This window comes from Myxine glutinosa, chromosome 10, assembly GCF_964187855.1.
Source record: "Myxine glutinosa chromosome 10, kmMyxGlut1.1, whole genome shotgun sequence".
NCBI classification, from domain to species: Eukaryota; Metazoa; Chordata; class Myxini; order Myxiniformes; family Myxinidae; genus Myxine; species Myxine glutinosa.
In genome coordinates this window covers 9,347,160-9,362,727 of record NC_136270.1, presented here as the reverse complement: position 1 = coordinate 9,362,727, position 15,568 = coordinate 9,347,160, and the positions used below count along the sequence as shown (strand labels likewise).

Below are 15,568 nucleotides of genomic sequence, written 5' to 3'. Positions count from 1 at the left end.
TGAGTGTGGACAGGTCTGGAGATGGCTTTGCGGTCGGTCTTTGCGGTCTTTGTGGTTGGAGACGGTCTGGAGACGTCTTTTATGCAGATAACGAGTTCAAACAGGTGCAGTTAATACAGGTAATGAGTGGAGAATGGGAGGGCTTCTTAAAGAAAAAACTAACAGGTCTGTGAGAGCCGGAATTCTTACTGGTTGGTAGGTGATCAAATACTTATTTCATGCAATAAAATGCAAATTAATTACTTAAAAATCATACAATGTGATTTTCAGGATTTTTGTTTTAGATTCCATCTTTCACAGTTGAAGTGTACCTATGATAAAAATTACAGACCTTTACGTGCTTTGTAAGTGGGAAAACCTGCAAAATCGGCAGTGTATCAAATACTTGTTCTCCCCACTGTATATATTCAACAAAAAAGCAGTCAATGTGAGGTACGTGTCGACTCTCGAATGAATGCCAATGAATAACTAAACTCGTGTGCTACCAGGATGTCAAACTTGTGTTTTGTATCGACTAACTACCAGTTTGTTTACCCATCCTTAAGATGGATGGAGTATATGTATTGTTTGCTAAATAAAGTATATGCTGTAAATAAAACCTGATGGTTGGATGTGGTATACATTTTCCATTACGTCATGAAAATGATAAGCCTGTTTTTGATGTATTCAAAACATTAACATGCACAAATGCCAGGAAATGAATGAGGCAAGGAATCCCATGATGGTACTGACCCTGGCAAGGGTCAGTAAAGCACTTGCACTATGCCACGTGTACAATGCAAACATTGCAAGTAATCTCCACAGCTGACTTATAATACCTTCCCACAACCACCACCACCACCACCATCACCACCACCATCACCATCACCACCACCACCAGGTGGCACAATATTGTACACATCACAGTTGATGACAAACACCTCCTTATCATGTTATTTGGTTTTATAACTTGAGAAAAACTCGCTCCCGTAGGTAATGGCTGGGGAATACTGGGGCAAATATTTTTTGTAATGCCCCCTCTCTCCAGCAGGGTCAGTAAACCACTTGCACTGTGCCACACGTACAGGCGAAAATCGTTAGTTGCCTCCCCAGCCTTGTGAGGGGCAGGGGGTAGGTGGTTGAGCCCATTACCTGACTCTGGGTATCATATGTGAGTCACATATGTGAAGCACATATGTGAATTTTGGTGGACATTGGCACATCCATGCCCTCAGCCAACGATGGGAGAGATTTCAACATGGGGGTAATTACCCCAAGTTGGTAATTTGGGATATACAGGGAGGGTAATGGAACCCTGCCTGAAATAGAAAAAAAAAATAGAAAGAAAAATAAAATAAAAGAACCATTTGCACTATTCCACATGTACAGTTGAAAATTGCAAGGAGTCACCCCATTCTCATTGGTGGCAAGGGGGATTGGAGGGGGGAGGTGGGTGAAAGAGGGGATGTGGAATGGGTATGTGAGAGGGGCATTATTTTGTGCCATGACCTGACTCGGGGTACCAGGAGCTTGTATGCAAAATCTGATGGAGATTGGCCCAGCTATTATCAATTATATAATGAACAGACATACGCACGTTACATACATATTATGTACATGATTACCATACAAGATTATCTTGTAAATGACATGTGAATGCAAACGAGGCCTTTTGTGCAGCGCATCTGCTGTAAAGCATGTGGTGAGGTGGAAAGAACTGGGAAGTGGCCGTGTGCTGTGTGCAGGAAGGGTGTCGGAGTGAACTCCATTCAGTGTACAATGTGCGCTGAGTCGGTTCATCAAAAATGTAGTGGTCTGAGAGGGTCATTAACCAGTGTGGCAGCTACATTCAAATGTAAGGTGTGCACAGAGGGAGCTGCAGATGGAGGAAATGTTGAGTTGGATCTTGGAGACGGCGTGAAGCTGGAAGGTGTGAAAACATTTTGCTACCTCGGAGACATGCTGAATGGAGAAGGTGGATCAGACTCGGCAACGGTTGCTCGAGTGAGATGTGCATGTAAGAAGTTTCGGGAATTGAGTGGCGTGCTGATGATGAGGGGAGTGTCGTTGAAGCTGAAGGGAAAGGTGTTTGCTGCATGTGTGAGAAGTGTTATGATTTATGGGAGCGAGACATGGGTAATGAACGTAGAGCAGCAACGAAGGTTGGAAAGGGTGGAAATGCGAATGGTTCGACGGATGTGCGGAGTATCGTTGAGAGAGAGGAAGACAAATGATGAATTGCGAAAGATGATGGGAATAGAGCCTGTGATTGATGCTGTGAAGAGGAACAGGTTGAGATGGTTTGGTCATGTGTTGAGGAAGGATGAAAGTGACTGGTTGAGAAGAGTGATGGAAATGAATGTAGAAGGAAGTAGAAGACGGGGAAGACCGAGAAAGACTTGGCTAAAGATGGTGGAAGAAGAAATGCGGGCAAGGGGGTTAACAAGGAGAGATGCAGAAATAGGGCAAAATGGAGAAGATCGTCATGGGTACCGCAAGGCTAACCCCCGCTCTAGCAGGGAAAATGGCCTTTAAAATGCATGTTGTGTTGTTGTATCCGCTGTGTGGGTTTTCAGAGAAAGAGACACTTCTGCTAGCATGAGCACTTTTAACCTGACATTGCTTGCGTAAAATCTGTACTTCCCAAATAGTTTCAACATAATTTGCAGCATTCAAAACAAAGACTGGCAATTTGGAAGTGGTTAACCATAATTGTTATGTTCCTGGATGCAAGTCGGACTCACAGAAATATAAGAAATATCTTATGCCAACATCTTGTAATTTCCTGGCAATACAACCGAGCGGCGGAACACACACACACACACACGCAAACACACCGGAGAAGAGCAGATTTTGTAATGTAGAGACAGAAAGCACGAGCCACCTCCTACCGGGACGTAAAAAAAACAAAACTGATGTCAGAACATGCACAACAGAATATGGAAGTAATCCACTGGAACATCTACAAAAACTTAAATATCCCAGCACCAGAAAATTAATGGAAACGTGAACCAAAAGCAATAACTGAAAACCAGGAAGTAACGCTCACCTCTGACCTGATGATCTCATCAAGCGTGAACATAGAAAACAAAACATTGTGACCAGATATCGTAATTATTTATACATTGCAACCCACAACACTTCCAAGTGAAAAACAAATTCTACAAGTTTCAGTAAATTAATAACAAAAAAAAAAAAAAATAGAATATCTTGTTTGGATAAGTGTCTACTCCACCCCCCCCCCCCCCCCCCACCAATAATAGCAATTGTAAATTAGCTCAGGTGTAACCAATCACCTTCAAAATCACACACCAAGTTAATTTTAATTGGCCTCCACCTGTGTTAAATTGTTATGATTCTGATTATTTCAGAATGAAATCAGCTGTTTATGTAGGTTTCTTCTGCTGAGTAGTGCATTTCACAGCAAAGACTCAACCATGAACACCAAGGAACTTTCAAAAGACCGGGTTAAAATTGTGGAAAGGCAAAGATCAGGGATCGGGTATAAAAATATTTCAAAGGCCTTGAATATCCCTTGGAGCACAGTCAAGACAATCATTAAGAAGTGGAGGGCATATGGTACCAAGACCCTGCCTAGATCAGGCCGTTCCTCCAAACTGGATGACCAAGCAAGGAGGAGACTGATCAGAGAGGCCACCAAGAGGCCAATGGCAATTTTGAAAGAACTACAGGCCTTTATGGTAAAGACTGATCACTGTATGCATGTGACAATAATATCCCAAGCACTCCACAAGTCTGGACTGCACGGTTGGGTGACAGGAAGGAAGCCATTACTCAAAAAGCCCACCTTGAGTCGAGCCATGTGGCAAAACGTTTTGTGGTTTGATGAAATCAAGATGGAACTTTCTGGCCTAAATGCAAAACGTTTCGTTTGGCACAAACTAAACACAGCACATCACCCAAAGAACACCATCCATACTGTGAAGCATGGTGGTGGCAGCATCATGTTATATGGATGTTTCTAATCAGTGGGGACTGGGGCACCTGTTAGGATAGAAGGGAAAATGGATGGAGCAAAAGAAAAAAAATCCGAGGATTTTTTGACGGAAGTTCACCTTTTTGTATAAATTGGGACGGAAGTTCACCTTTCAGCATGACAACGACCCGAAGTGCACAGCCAAAGCTACACTGGAGTGGCTAAGGAACAAAAAGATAAATGTCCTTGAGTGGCCCAGTCAGAGCCCCAACCTAAATACAATCGAAAATCTGTGCCATGAGTTGAAGATTGCTGTCCATCAACACTCCCTACACAACTTGACTGAACTTGAACAGTTTTGTCGAGAAGAATGGGCAAATATTGGCCAATCAAGGTGTGCAAAGTTGGTAGAGACCTATCCCAACAGGCTCACAGCTGTAATTGCTGTCAACGGTGCTTCCAACAAGTATTAACTCAGGGGGGTGGACACTTATTCAACCAAGATATTCTAGCTTTGTATTTTTAATTCTCTGAAATGTGTAGAATTTGTTTTTAACTTAGGAAGTTGTGGGTTACGATGTGTAAATAAAGGTGGAAAAGTACGATTTAAAGCATTTTAAATTCCAGGCTATAAGGCAACAAAAGGTGAAATTTTAGAAAGCGGGTGTAGGCTTTCTATAGGCACTGTATTTATAATAGCCTTCACATTCCCCCTCTCCCCCCCCCCCCCCCTCAACATTATGAATGGTAAATATCGTAATTTCAACTTGCCCTGCGCATTCACACGTTCCAGATATGACCTGCCCATCAGTATTCAGAAGCACCCCAACCAAATAGGGTGTCTCCCTCCATCTCTTTTGTTGTGCGGAGAGAGGCACACCCCAGCTTTCTCTCATGTAACTTTCCAAGTATGTTCAGCCTACTTTAGAAGCTGTGAGCTATTTTAGGTGACAACCCCTATCGTGCACGCACGATACAATTTCAAATACCTCTAAGATTGCTATTTCTATGGGTTTCTAGACATGCGAGCCAAGCATTCTGGGATGGATTATATTATTTTGAAAGTCCCGTATTGCCTTATTTTACGAGTATGATGACAAAACATCATTCAAGTCATAGCAATTTCATTTCTTTCATGTCCCAGAAAAAAACTTCGTAAAACACCACCAGGCGGTGTGGTATTGGGTAAACCCATCAGTGGTTATCACTTCAATTCTAGCAATCATTCAACTTTTCAAATCGCTTTTGGGGACATGAAATATCTAGAATCATTCAATGAGAGGTAATTATGTGCAATGATGATGTCGGTTGGTTGTGATTTTGGTGGTTGCCGCACTCCAAAAGTAAATGTGATCCTTTTTGGTTTTTGCATGAACACATGTATGATACGTACAGACGTTCAATGTGTACACTTAAAAATAAAATTGTATCTATACGGACATTCACCGAACATTATGTAGGGCAGACATTTGCAAAAATAGACCACAACGAATACAGACTACATTCATTTGTTATTATTTATTATGAATGTTGTAAGCATGAGAAAAAGTCAGAAGTTTATAAACATTTGGATTTGTTTGGGTGCATGTCCATAAATGATCTCCCCGTCCCCTCCCCCAAAACTTAAAAAAAAAAAAAAAAAAAAAAATAGCTCACATCGAAATCCAAATTTGAGTTCAATGCAATAAACATCTTCCAAGGTTAGTGCACCATTGGAGTTAATTGGCAGTTTACAAAAAAGTTTTTGACTGGGTGCTGATTTTTGCTCAATGGGAATCAATGAGGATTCCAAATGTGAACCCGAACTTTCAACCTTCCCTCTCATCGCCCCCCCTCCCCCTCCACCCTTTCCCCTACTTTACCCCAGACCCCACCCCACTCCCTCAGAACTTTATTATGCTGGATACTCCAATTTATTTCCCAGCAGCTCAGATTTCGGTGCATGCAAAATGTTGAGCCAACAAAAATTCAGCTTCAGCTGAACAAAGTTTGGCCACACATGTTTACATGCATAGTTCAAACAAACCTCCTTTTGTTTACAACACAGATGCAAACCGGATAGTGACTTAAACCCCCAAACTTAAATTTTCTGTCCTTTTAAAATATACTTTTCTGTTAAAGAAGAAAAATAAAAACATGGCTCTCAAAATGAACAGAGAAAAGTGGTCTCATGTTGTCAAAGCTATTAAATAGTTGCATTGGTAATATATGAGGTTTATATGACCCCTGACAAGTGAAGATTGAAAGCTGGGGTAACAAGGGTTTAATTCAGACATTAAAATTGATAATAAAATAATTTTACGTTTCTCAGTTGGTTTGGATTGTTGTTGACCAGATGCCAATAAAGGAATAGATGAAAAAAGCTATACATCCGCACTGGAATAAATGCCATTGTTCCAACCTGGCTGTAATCTGAGATAAAGGTAGGCGACTTCGACTCAAAATCCGATTTTAGAATGCCTTCAACAATTAAGGAAAGAAGAATAGTTAAACATGACAGTTCATGGAAGCAAACTTTTTGGCGCAGGTGAGAACCCGGAATAAATGGTGATGTGGACATTTTCCGCTGAACAAGGAATGCGTTATTCAAAGCAGACTATATCGGACAATTGAATATTAGGCCAAACCAAGTTAAGAATGTTCAGATTTGGCTCGGGCCACAACATGCGTGAACATGTACACATGCCCTACGGGTCCAGAACACAAGCGAGCATCTTCAATTCTCGGGATCATTCAAACACCAGATCGGTCATCACTGCTAGTTGGCAAATACTCGGTGACAATGAAGAACCAGGATTGTCAGCTGGTGGTATTGATGCCGCAGGCAGCATTTCATACATAATTCGATGGTATAATCGGGAAAAAACCAACAAACAAATAATTAAATAAATACCATGACCATATTTCTTGCAAGTCTCCCAGAATTATTTATTTATTCATTCATTTCCATCTGAAATGTCATGCCATTAATCATACCGGAGGTAATACTGGTGATAACAGCCATGTTTCCGCTTCCAACCCACATGCCTATGTAGGCAGTTGCGAGGGGTCAAAAGGTTATTTACCTTTGAAACAGTATAATAGCAGCGTCTTTGTAAATTGAACGCTGTACAACTTCACCAGGTACTTTACGATCAAAATAATTCAGCTAACAATTAGTTTGCTGGTCATTTGTACCTACTTTCTCTCATTTAGTGATTAGAAGACACTCAAATTTTCCATGATATTTATTTAGAAAATGGTACTTTTTCCCCTCCCAAAATCACCACATCTCTCAATGGTGACGAATCACTTTAAAATTAAACCATTCTCATATGTACATCCGGATCTTCAACAAAATAGAATCAATTCTTACTTTACACACACCCGACCCGTCCACCAAGCTTCGTCCCAATCTGTTCATAACTTTGAGATGTCGTGCTATATGTAGTTTTTAGCCCCATCACTCAACAGTGAAGAATCGCTTGAAAGAAATCTCGGATCCTGATCTGGATTCAGACCTTCACCAAAATCGAATCAATTCATCAGACACCCAACCTGCACCAAATTTAGGCCGAATTCATCCGCAACATTTTGAGATACCATGTTCACAGACAAACAGACAGAGAGACAGACAGTGGTGAAAACATCCTCCAGCATCCTTCGGTGGCGGAGATAATCAGATGTTTAAGAGCTGAATCATACGCGTTTCATGATTTCCATTTAATTTGATGACATGAAGTTGAACTTTTGCATCTTTTTCTTGCTTTATTGTTTGAAAAGATCATAAGCAATGAGGCCACATCATACTTGCATTAATTTTGATCCACATCGATTGCATTTTTAATAGCAGCAGTATTAGTTGCTTCTCAAATGCCAGTACTGCAACACTGGTGCCCCCCAAAATAATGTTGAAAAGAATTGGTGCAGAATAAACAACAACAAAAACACCAAGCACAATGCCACATGCAATCATAGTTAAAGAAGACAATTCTCCGTACATGTGAGGCAGCAGGCCTGTGTATGCACGGTCGCATCAGAAGAGTCTGTTAATACAGATCGCTCGGAGTCAGATATCGAAGACCTTCTCGGATCCTGAAACAATCTTTAATGATACTGTGTCCTTAATAATTACATTTCACACAAAGGCTTGTTAAAAGAAAGCTGAAACTGGTGGCGTTCACTCGTGAAAAACAAAAGGTGGGGAAATGCTTCTTATAACTACAACAGCATTCATTAGGGTTGAAGTTAGGGTTAGAGTTAGATATATGAAGCTGTTAGGGCTATGAAGTGGATAAAGTTTCAGATATACTAAGTCTTAAATTTTTCAGATGAAGATTTTTCTGAGAGGAAAGCAAACACCCATTTTGGGGGGCAACCCCCCCACCCCCCGTGGAATGCCAAAGGTGCAGATATTTTTTAATACCGCGAACAAACTTCGGTACATCACGGGTGGTGAAGGTTGTGGTGATGCTTCATCGAAATAGAGTGTGTAGTTTCAGAGGAGAAAAGCAAATATCTATTTTGGGGGGTCAAACCTGGACCCACTTTGACCCCCATAGACCCTCAAAGAGGCAGATTTTTTTATGCCGTGAACAAACTTTGGTACATCACGGGTGATGAAGGTTGTGGTGAAGCTTCATCGAAATAGTGTGTGTAGTTTCAGAGAAGAAAGCAAATATCTATTTTTTTTTGGGGGGGGGGGGGGTGGGGGGGGGGTCAAACCTGGATCCACTTTGACCCCCCGTAGATCCTCAAAGAGGCAGATTTTTTTTTCATGCCATGAACAAACTTTGGTACATCACGGGTGATGAAGGTCGTGGTGAAGTTTCATCGAAATAGTGTGTGTAGTTTCAGAGAAAAAAGCAAATTCCTATTTTTTTTAGGGGGGGGGGGGGGGTCCACTTTGACCCCCGTGAGACCCCCTTAGATCCAGATTTTTTTTAATGCCGTGAAAAACCTTTAGCCACAACACAACAAATATCGTTTGTGCCAAATTTGGTCGCAATCCCTTCAGCAGTTTCGGAGAAGTTTTAAGTGTTTATGGACTGACGGACGACGCGCCATTGCATAAACTCCCCTGAACTTCGTTCCAGGTGTGCGAAAAATTAGTGTGTTCATCGACCTCATGTTGGAGTTCCACTATGTTAGTTTGAGATTTCAAAAGGATCAATTGACATTTTGTTCTCCATGCGACTTGATATATTTTCGAATTGAATTACAGCAACTTGCACTTAAATTCCTCTGAAAAACCTCTGTTTGAAGGTAAACCTTTGGCATTATAGTTTTGATGTATTTTATTCATGTATTTCTAGATTACCACAACGAATTAATCCACAGGATCGCCGTGAAGGCTTCCGCAGCCGAGCCTGTGTACTCCATGGGGAAAACTCCGAATTATGAAGGCAAAATAATTGGGAGGATTACAATGATTAAAGCAACAACAGGACAAGTGAACTCCAAGCGCTCATCATACAAAATCCTGATCTTCACAAGTACGAATGGCTAATCGGTTGCCAAGCCAGCCATTCCTTATCAACCAGTTCGTTTGTTTGAGTGCTTGCTTCAATGCTTAAGCTACTTGGTGAGCACTTTACAATGTTATTGGTAACTAGCAGAGTTACCAGCATTGCTTGGGGAAGGGGGGGGGGGGGGGGATTAGGGGGTATGATTATTTAAGAAATTAGTTAAGGGGATGCTGGTTTGGGTTTATATAAAATGGTAAGTTGAGGCAATGCCGGAGGGCAAAGAGGTCTTAGAGGGTCTTCCATATTGAAAGGGTCTAAAGAGTCTTCAAAGTTAAGGGTCTTTGGGGTGTTAAGGGTTTTAAAGGATCTTAATGGTGTTATGGGTCTTTGGGGTCTACTTTCTCAAGCATGTAAAAAGTTCTCTCTCAAGTATGTAATACAATCTCGCAAGTAGGTAAAAAGTATGTAAAAATGATATTAGTGGTCTTCGGGGTCTTTAAAGGCTTAGGTGGTGCATGAAAATACCCTTAGGACAATCCCCTGGACGGACTTGGTCTGTGTTGCAAATTTGATGGTTACCGGCTCAGCGGTCTTTGCAAAAACGTGAACAGACAGACATCTGATTAGACGAGTGAGGCACCCATGGGAAACCCACGGGCATATACGTGTTTGACATTTGGACATCTGGAGTTAGATGCTGCACACAGTTTTACAAAATGGTTAAAAACCTCACTCCCCTATCTCAACCCCCCCCCCCCCCCCCCCCACTCCTCCTCACACTCCTCTCTACCCTCAGACTCCTCTCTACCCTCAGACTCCTCTCTACCCTCAGACTCCTCTCTACCCTCATACTCCTTTCTACCCTCATACTCCTCCCCCCCCCCCCCTCAGTCCCTTCCTCTCCTCCTCCCCCTCCCCACTCCATCCCCCCTCCCCTCCTCTTTACCCCCCCCCCCCCCATCTATCTCCCTCCCCCCCCCCCCCTCAATATTCCTGTCACAAAACAACCATGCATTGCCTGGCAACGCCGGGTGCTTTTGCTTGTAGAACTAGATGGTATCTATCTATAATTCCAGTAATCTCTGTGTGTATGTTTGTATGTTTGTATGTTTGTATGTCTGTGACCGCTGTTTCTCGACAACCACGGGTCCGATATACTTGAAACTTGCCAGGTATATTGCTGGGGACCCGAGGATGTGCCTTTTCAAGGTTTCATATTAATCGGACAAGTAGTTACCGAGCTATGGCGATTTAGCCGTTCGCCGTTCGCTTTGGCGTTGCGAATGGACCAAACCATTTCATGTAAATAGAGGGGGGGGGGGGGGTTCTGTGGTCGTTGCGAATGGACCAAACCATTTCATGTAAATAGAGGGGGGGGATTGTCACTGTACTCGCAAGCCGTTCGCCGTTCGCTTTGGCGTTGCGAATGGACCAAAACATTTCATGGACCAAACCATTTCATGTAAATAGAGGGGGGGTGATTGTCACCGTACTCGCACCCACGTACCCACGTACCCACGTACGGGCATTGCACCCACGTACGGGCATGCCCTAGTTCATAGAATACTTACCCTGCACAGTCAACTTACTGCGAGCCAACTCTTTTGTTTTTGAACATTTTTTTTCTTTGATCCAATATGGCTGCCAGACCACGTGAGCGATGACATTGTAAATTTATATTCTCCAATATAATTGTTGCATAGCTCACGCTCAATACATTTCAAACTGATCAGGCTAAGCGTTGTCCCTGTCGAATTATGACGTCATAATTATGGCACCAATGACGTCATCGTTAACACATATTCCCCATATGGAGTTCTTCACAATGAGGTACGTTTAAATTTTTTCCATGCAGCGGTTTTGGAGATATAGAGGTGCAACATTTTTCGGCTTTCCCAATATGGTGCCTGTACCACATGACTTATGACGCCATGATCATCATTAAAATATTCTTCAGGAGGAGATGCACCTATGGTGAAAATTTCATGTCAATCGGAGCAACGGTTGCCGAGAAAATGGATTTTTAAAATGCTGACACATACGGCACACGGCACACATACCTGAATGCTTAACCCCGCTTTTCGCTTCACGAGCGCAGGGTAATAAAAATAGTACCATTGGAAAGTGAATACATTTACTTGGAACAATTATTTAGCGTCCATTTTATAATAAAGATGCCGGTTTTAAGAGCCACCTTTCCGAGATTGAAGAAGTATAAGAAGAAGAAGCAGCAACAGGAATGGGAGCTTCGGCCTCAGTCACACCGGATCGTACGATTTCTGGATCGTGCGATTGATGGCAATCTGGCCGAGGTACGACCAATCGTCAATGTTTGCTACGCTCTCCATTTGCGATCGCAAACAGCGATTGGTCTTAGGGGTCATCGTACGATTGGTGGTACGCGTGGTTGGGCGATCACCAACGATTGGAGAAGATCTATCGCAAGATCAATCATAACTAATCGTGCGAATAGTGGTGGCGATCAGCGACCAATCGTACGGTCAATCGTGGCGACTTGCGACCGCTCGGACAATCAATCGTGGCGACCTGCGAACGCTCGCATGCTCGTGAGGTTGAACGACAGGTGGCACCACCAATCGTCAGGTGGCAGGACCAGTAGCACGACCAATCGTGTGACTACTTGACCCGCGATCATGCACGACTGGTGGTGCATCCATGCGCGACTGGTGGTACGACCATGTAAGACCTGTCTGCGACCTCTTACGATTTGGAATCGGAGGTCAGAAGTTTTGAACATCACCATAGACCTTGCTGCAACTGATTTTGCTCTGGCGATCACCCACGACCTCTGCGACCAGTCGCGCGCTCTTTCTACGATTTGCCTGCGATTCACAAAATTTTCGGTCGCAGGCCCGGTGTGACTGGGGCTTTAATGCAGCCATTCCAACGGTAACACTTATTACCGGTATCCTACTAGTCACGGTACCCGGCATTCCCGGGCAACGCCAGCTCCCTCCTACCACGGAGTGCCCTGCCTCCTCCTACCCCACCCCTCCCTCTGGACTCCAACCCTTCTCCCACTCCTTCCCCTCCCTCCTCCCACCCCTCACCCTTTCCCCTGCTTCCTCCCATCCCACTTCCTCCCTCCGGACTCCTACCCTAACCCCTCTGCCGACCCCTCACCATTTACACCCATTCCTCCCATCATCCAGACTCCCAGCCCACGCCTCACCCCCCCCACCCCCCCACCCTTTCCCATCCCTCCTCCCCTCCCTCAGTACCCTTCTCCTCCCTCCCTACCACCACTCCCTCTGGACTCCCATCTGCGACTCCCGAAGGTGTGCCTGCAGAAAATGAAACCTTAACTGGAGTACTTGACAAGTACACTGCATACGTGGCTCCCAAGAAAAATGAAATCAGAGCAACAGTAAACTTCAACAGGCGTAAGCAGCTGCCCGGTGAACGCTTTGACAACTTTGTAACTGACCTGCGGCTGCTGGTGACAGACTGTGGATATGGCGTCAACACGGACCGCATGCTGCGGGATGCCATTGTCCTGCGATCCGCTAATCCAGCGGTGACTGAACGTTGCCTTCAGGAAGGAGACGAGCTCACACTGAACAAGGCCACCAGCATCGGTCAGAACTACGAGACCTCACAGGAGAGCTTGCGAGTTATTGCTGCGGACGAAGACAGTAAGGTGTATGCCATTAACAAACAGCAGCCACCCCGTCACAAGACAACCACCAGAATTAAGTACAGTGGATGCACCACTTCGTGCCCTATTGCCCAAAGATGTCCTCTTCCATTGGGACAAACCTCAAGCCTAGAGCTTTGAAAAGATGAAACAGTTGTGCTGCAATGCACCGGTGCTGGCCTATTACGACGCCAAGAAAGGCTGTACCATTCAATGTGATGCCAGCAGTTACGCTCTCGGAGGAGTGCTTCTGCAAGATGACCACCCTGTAGCATATACATCCCGTGCGCTCACACCGACTGAGCAGAGATACTCGCAATTGGAGAAGGAAATGTTGGCCATTGTACATGCCTGCAAGAAGTTCCATTACTACATATTTGGGACATCAAACATCACCGTCGAGTCCGACCACAAGCCGTTGCAGTCAATTCACACCAAGCCCCTACTAGCAGCACCTATGAGGCTACAATCAATGCTCCTGAAGTTGCAGCCGTATGACTTGACAATCACGTACAAACCAGGGAAGGACATTCCACTGGGCGACACCCTGAGCCGTGCTAACCTCCCAGATACTACACCAGAGATGGACATTGAGCTAATCAATATGGTAGACTTCATATCAGTGGTGCCGTCTCGCTACGCACAGTTCCAGCAGAGAACTGCTGAAGAGTTGAATGAACTGCACACCATGGTTCTGAAAGGATGGCCAGACACCAAAGCTGAAACACCTCACAGCATCCGTGCATACTGGCAGTACCGTGACGAGCTGTCGGTGATGGATGGAATTGTTTACAAAGGCATGAGAATCGTTGTACCCACAACAATGCGGCCAGACATGATGCGACAAATACATGGCTCACACATGGGAATCAGCAAATGCAAACAGAGAGCCCGAGAAGCTCTGTTCTGGCCAGGCATGACTGCACAAATTGAAGACGTCGTCAGTGATTGCCCACAGTGCAGTTTGTACCAAAGTCAGCAGCACGCAGAAACTCTGATGCCCCTGAAAACACCTCTGTTACCTTGGATTGAGGTGGCTGCTGATATCTTCGAATATGAAGGGAATCAATACTTACTCACAACTGACTGTTTCTCCAAATTCATCGAGGTGGATGCTCTGACAAACCTCAGCACAGCAGTCACTGTCAACGCCCTCAAATCACAAATGTGTCGACACGGCATCGCAGAGACACTCAGAACAGATAACGGACCTCAGTTCAGCTCGCAAGAATTTTCCCAGTTTTGTGCTGACTATCACATCAATCACCAGACGTCTTCGCCCCGATACCCTCAGTCAAATGGTGCAGCTGAGAGAGCCATACAGACGGTAAAGCGACTCTGGTCTAAGTGCAGTGATAAACATCTGGCCCTCCTTGACTACAGGACCACGCCGCTGGAAAGTTGCAACATGTCACCTGCCACGCTTTGCATGTCTCGCAGACCCCGCAACCTGCTGCCAACCTCTCGTGAGTTGTTGCGTCCAATTACTCTGAACTGTGATGAGGTCAGGAAGAAGCTCGATCAGAGCAAGGAGAAGCAACGGGTCCACCACGACAAACATGTCCAAAGAGACCTGCCCGCCCTCCTCCCAGGAGACCCAGTAAGGATGACTCCACTCCCAGGTACAAACAACTGGCTGCCTGCAACAGTTGTAGCCCATCACAGTGTGCCCAGATCATATATCGTTGAAAGTAATGGCAGGAAGTATCGCCGAAACAGGAAACACCTCCGCCTCTCAACATACGGTGCTCATCAGCCAAGCTCCACAGCACTGACGTATGCAACCCGGCAACCGACCAGACCGACCCCACACTGTGCTACTGCTCCAGCTGGTCTGCCAGCTCCCAGCTCAGCTCAGACCACACAGCACTGCCCGTGCAGCAGCAGCCTGCACTCTACAGCCCGTACAGGGCAACCCTCGCCAGTCACACACACGCCATCCTCTCTGCCGCCTGAACAGGGTCAGAATCCTCTCACCACGAAGTCAGGCCGCGTCATCAACAGACCCAAACATCTAGAGGATTATGTGACAAACTGAGGGCAGACTAACCCTTCTTCTAGCACCTTGTAACTCAGGGTAGTCTACCCCTGTTTTACTGTTGTGACAGTATGTTCTAAATGTTTACACTTATTTTGTTCATGTTCGTTCATGCATCAGCTACATCTTTTATTACTTGCTGTGCCATGCTTCACTTAATTTTCCGTTTGTTGTTTGTCAAAGGGAGATGCGACATAACGCATTATATCATAACGTTATGTTCACGTCATGGTTTACGACATGGTTGTAACATAACGCATTACATCATGACGTTATGTTCACGTCATGGTTTACGGCATGTTCACGACACCATGACGAATAAACGGCAGTCCGTTGGCCCGCCATCTTGTTGACTTGTTTGTGTCTGAATAACCAAACGTTACACCATCCTTTCCCTACGACGGGTGGTGGCTCGTGTATTTATAAGTTAAGAATTGTGAGAAAATGAATGTTTTAAAACCCATATTAAGGTGTATAGTGGTAAAAATGTGATCCTATAAAGTTTCGTT

At 44.5% G+C, this 15,568-nt stretch overlaps 1 protein-coding gene across 7 annotated transcripts in view; it reads right to left on the bottom strand.

The window, feature by feature from the left end:
• LOC137412178 (zinc finger homeobox protein 4) overlaps window positions 1–15,568 on the bottom strand; it is a 243,620-nt gene that overhangs the window by 22,231 nt on the left and 205,821 nt on the right. The window lies entirely within an intron of this gene.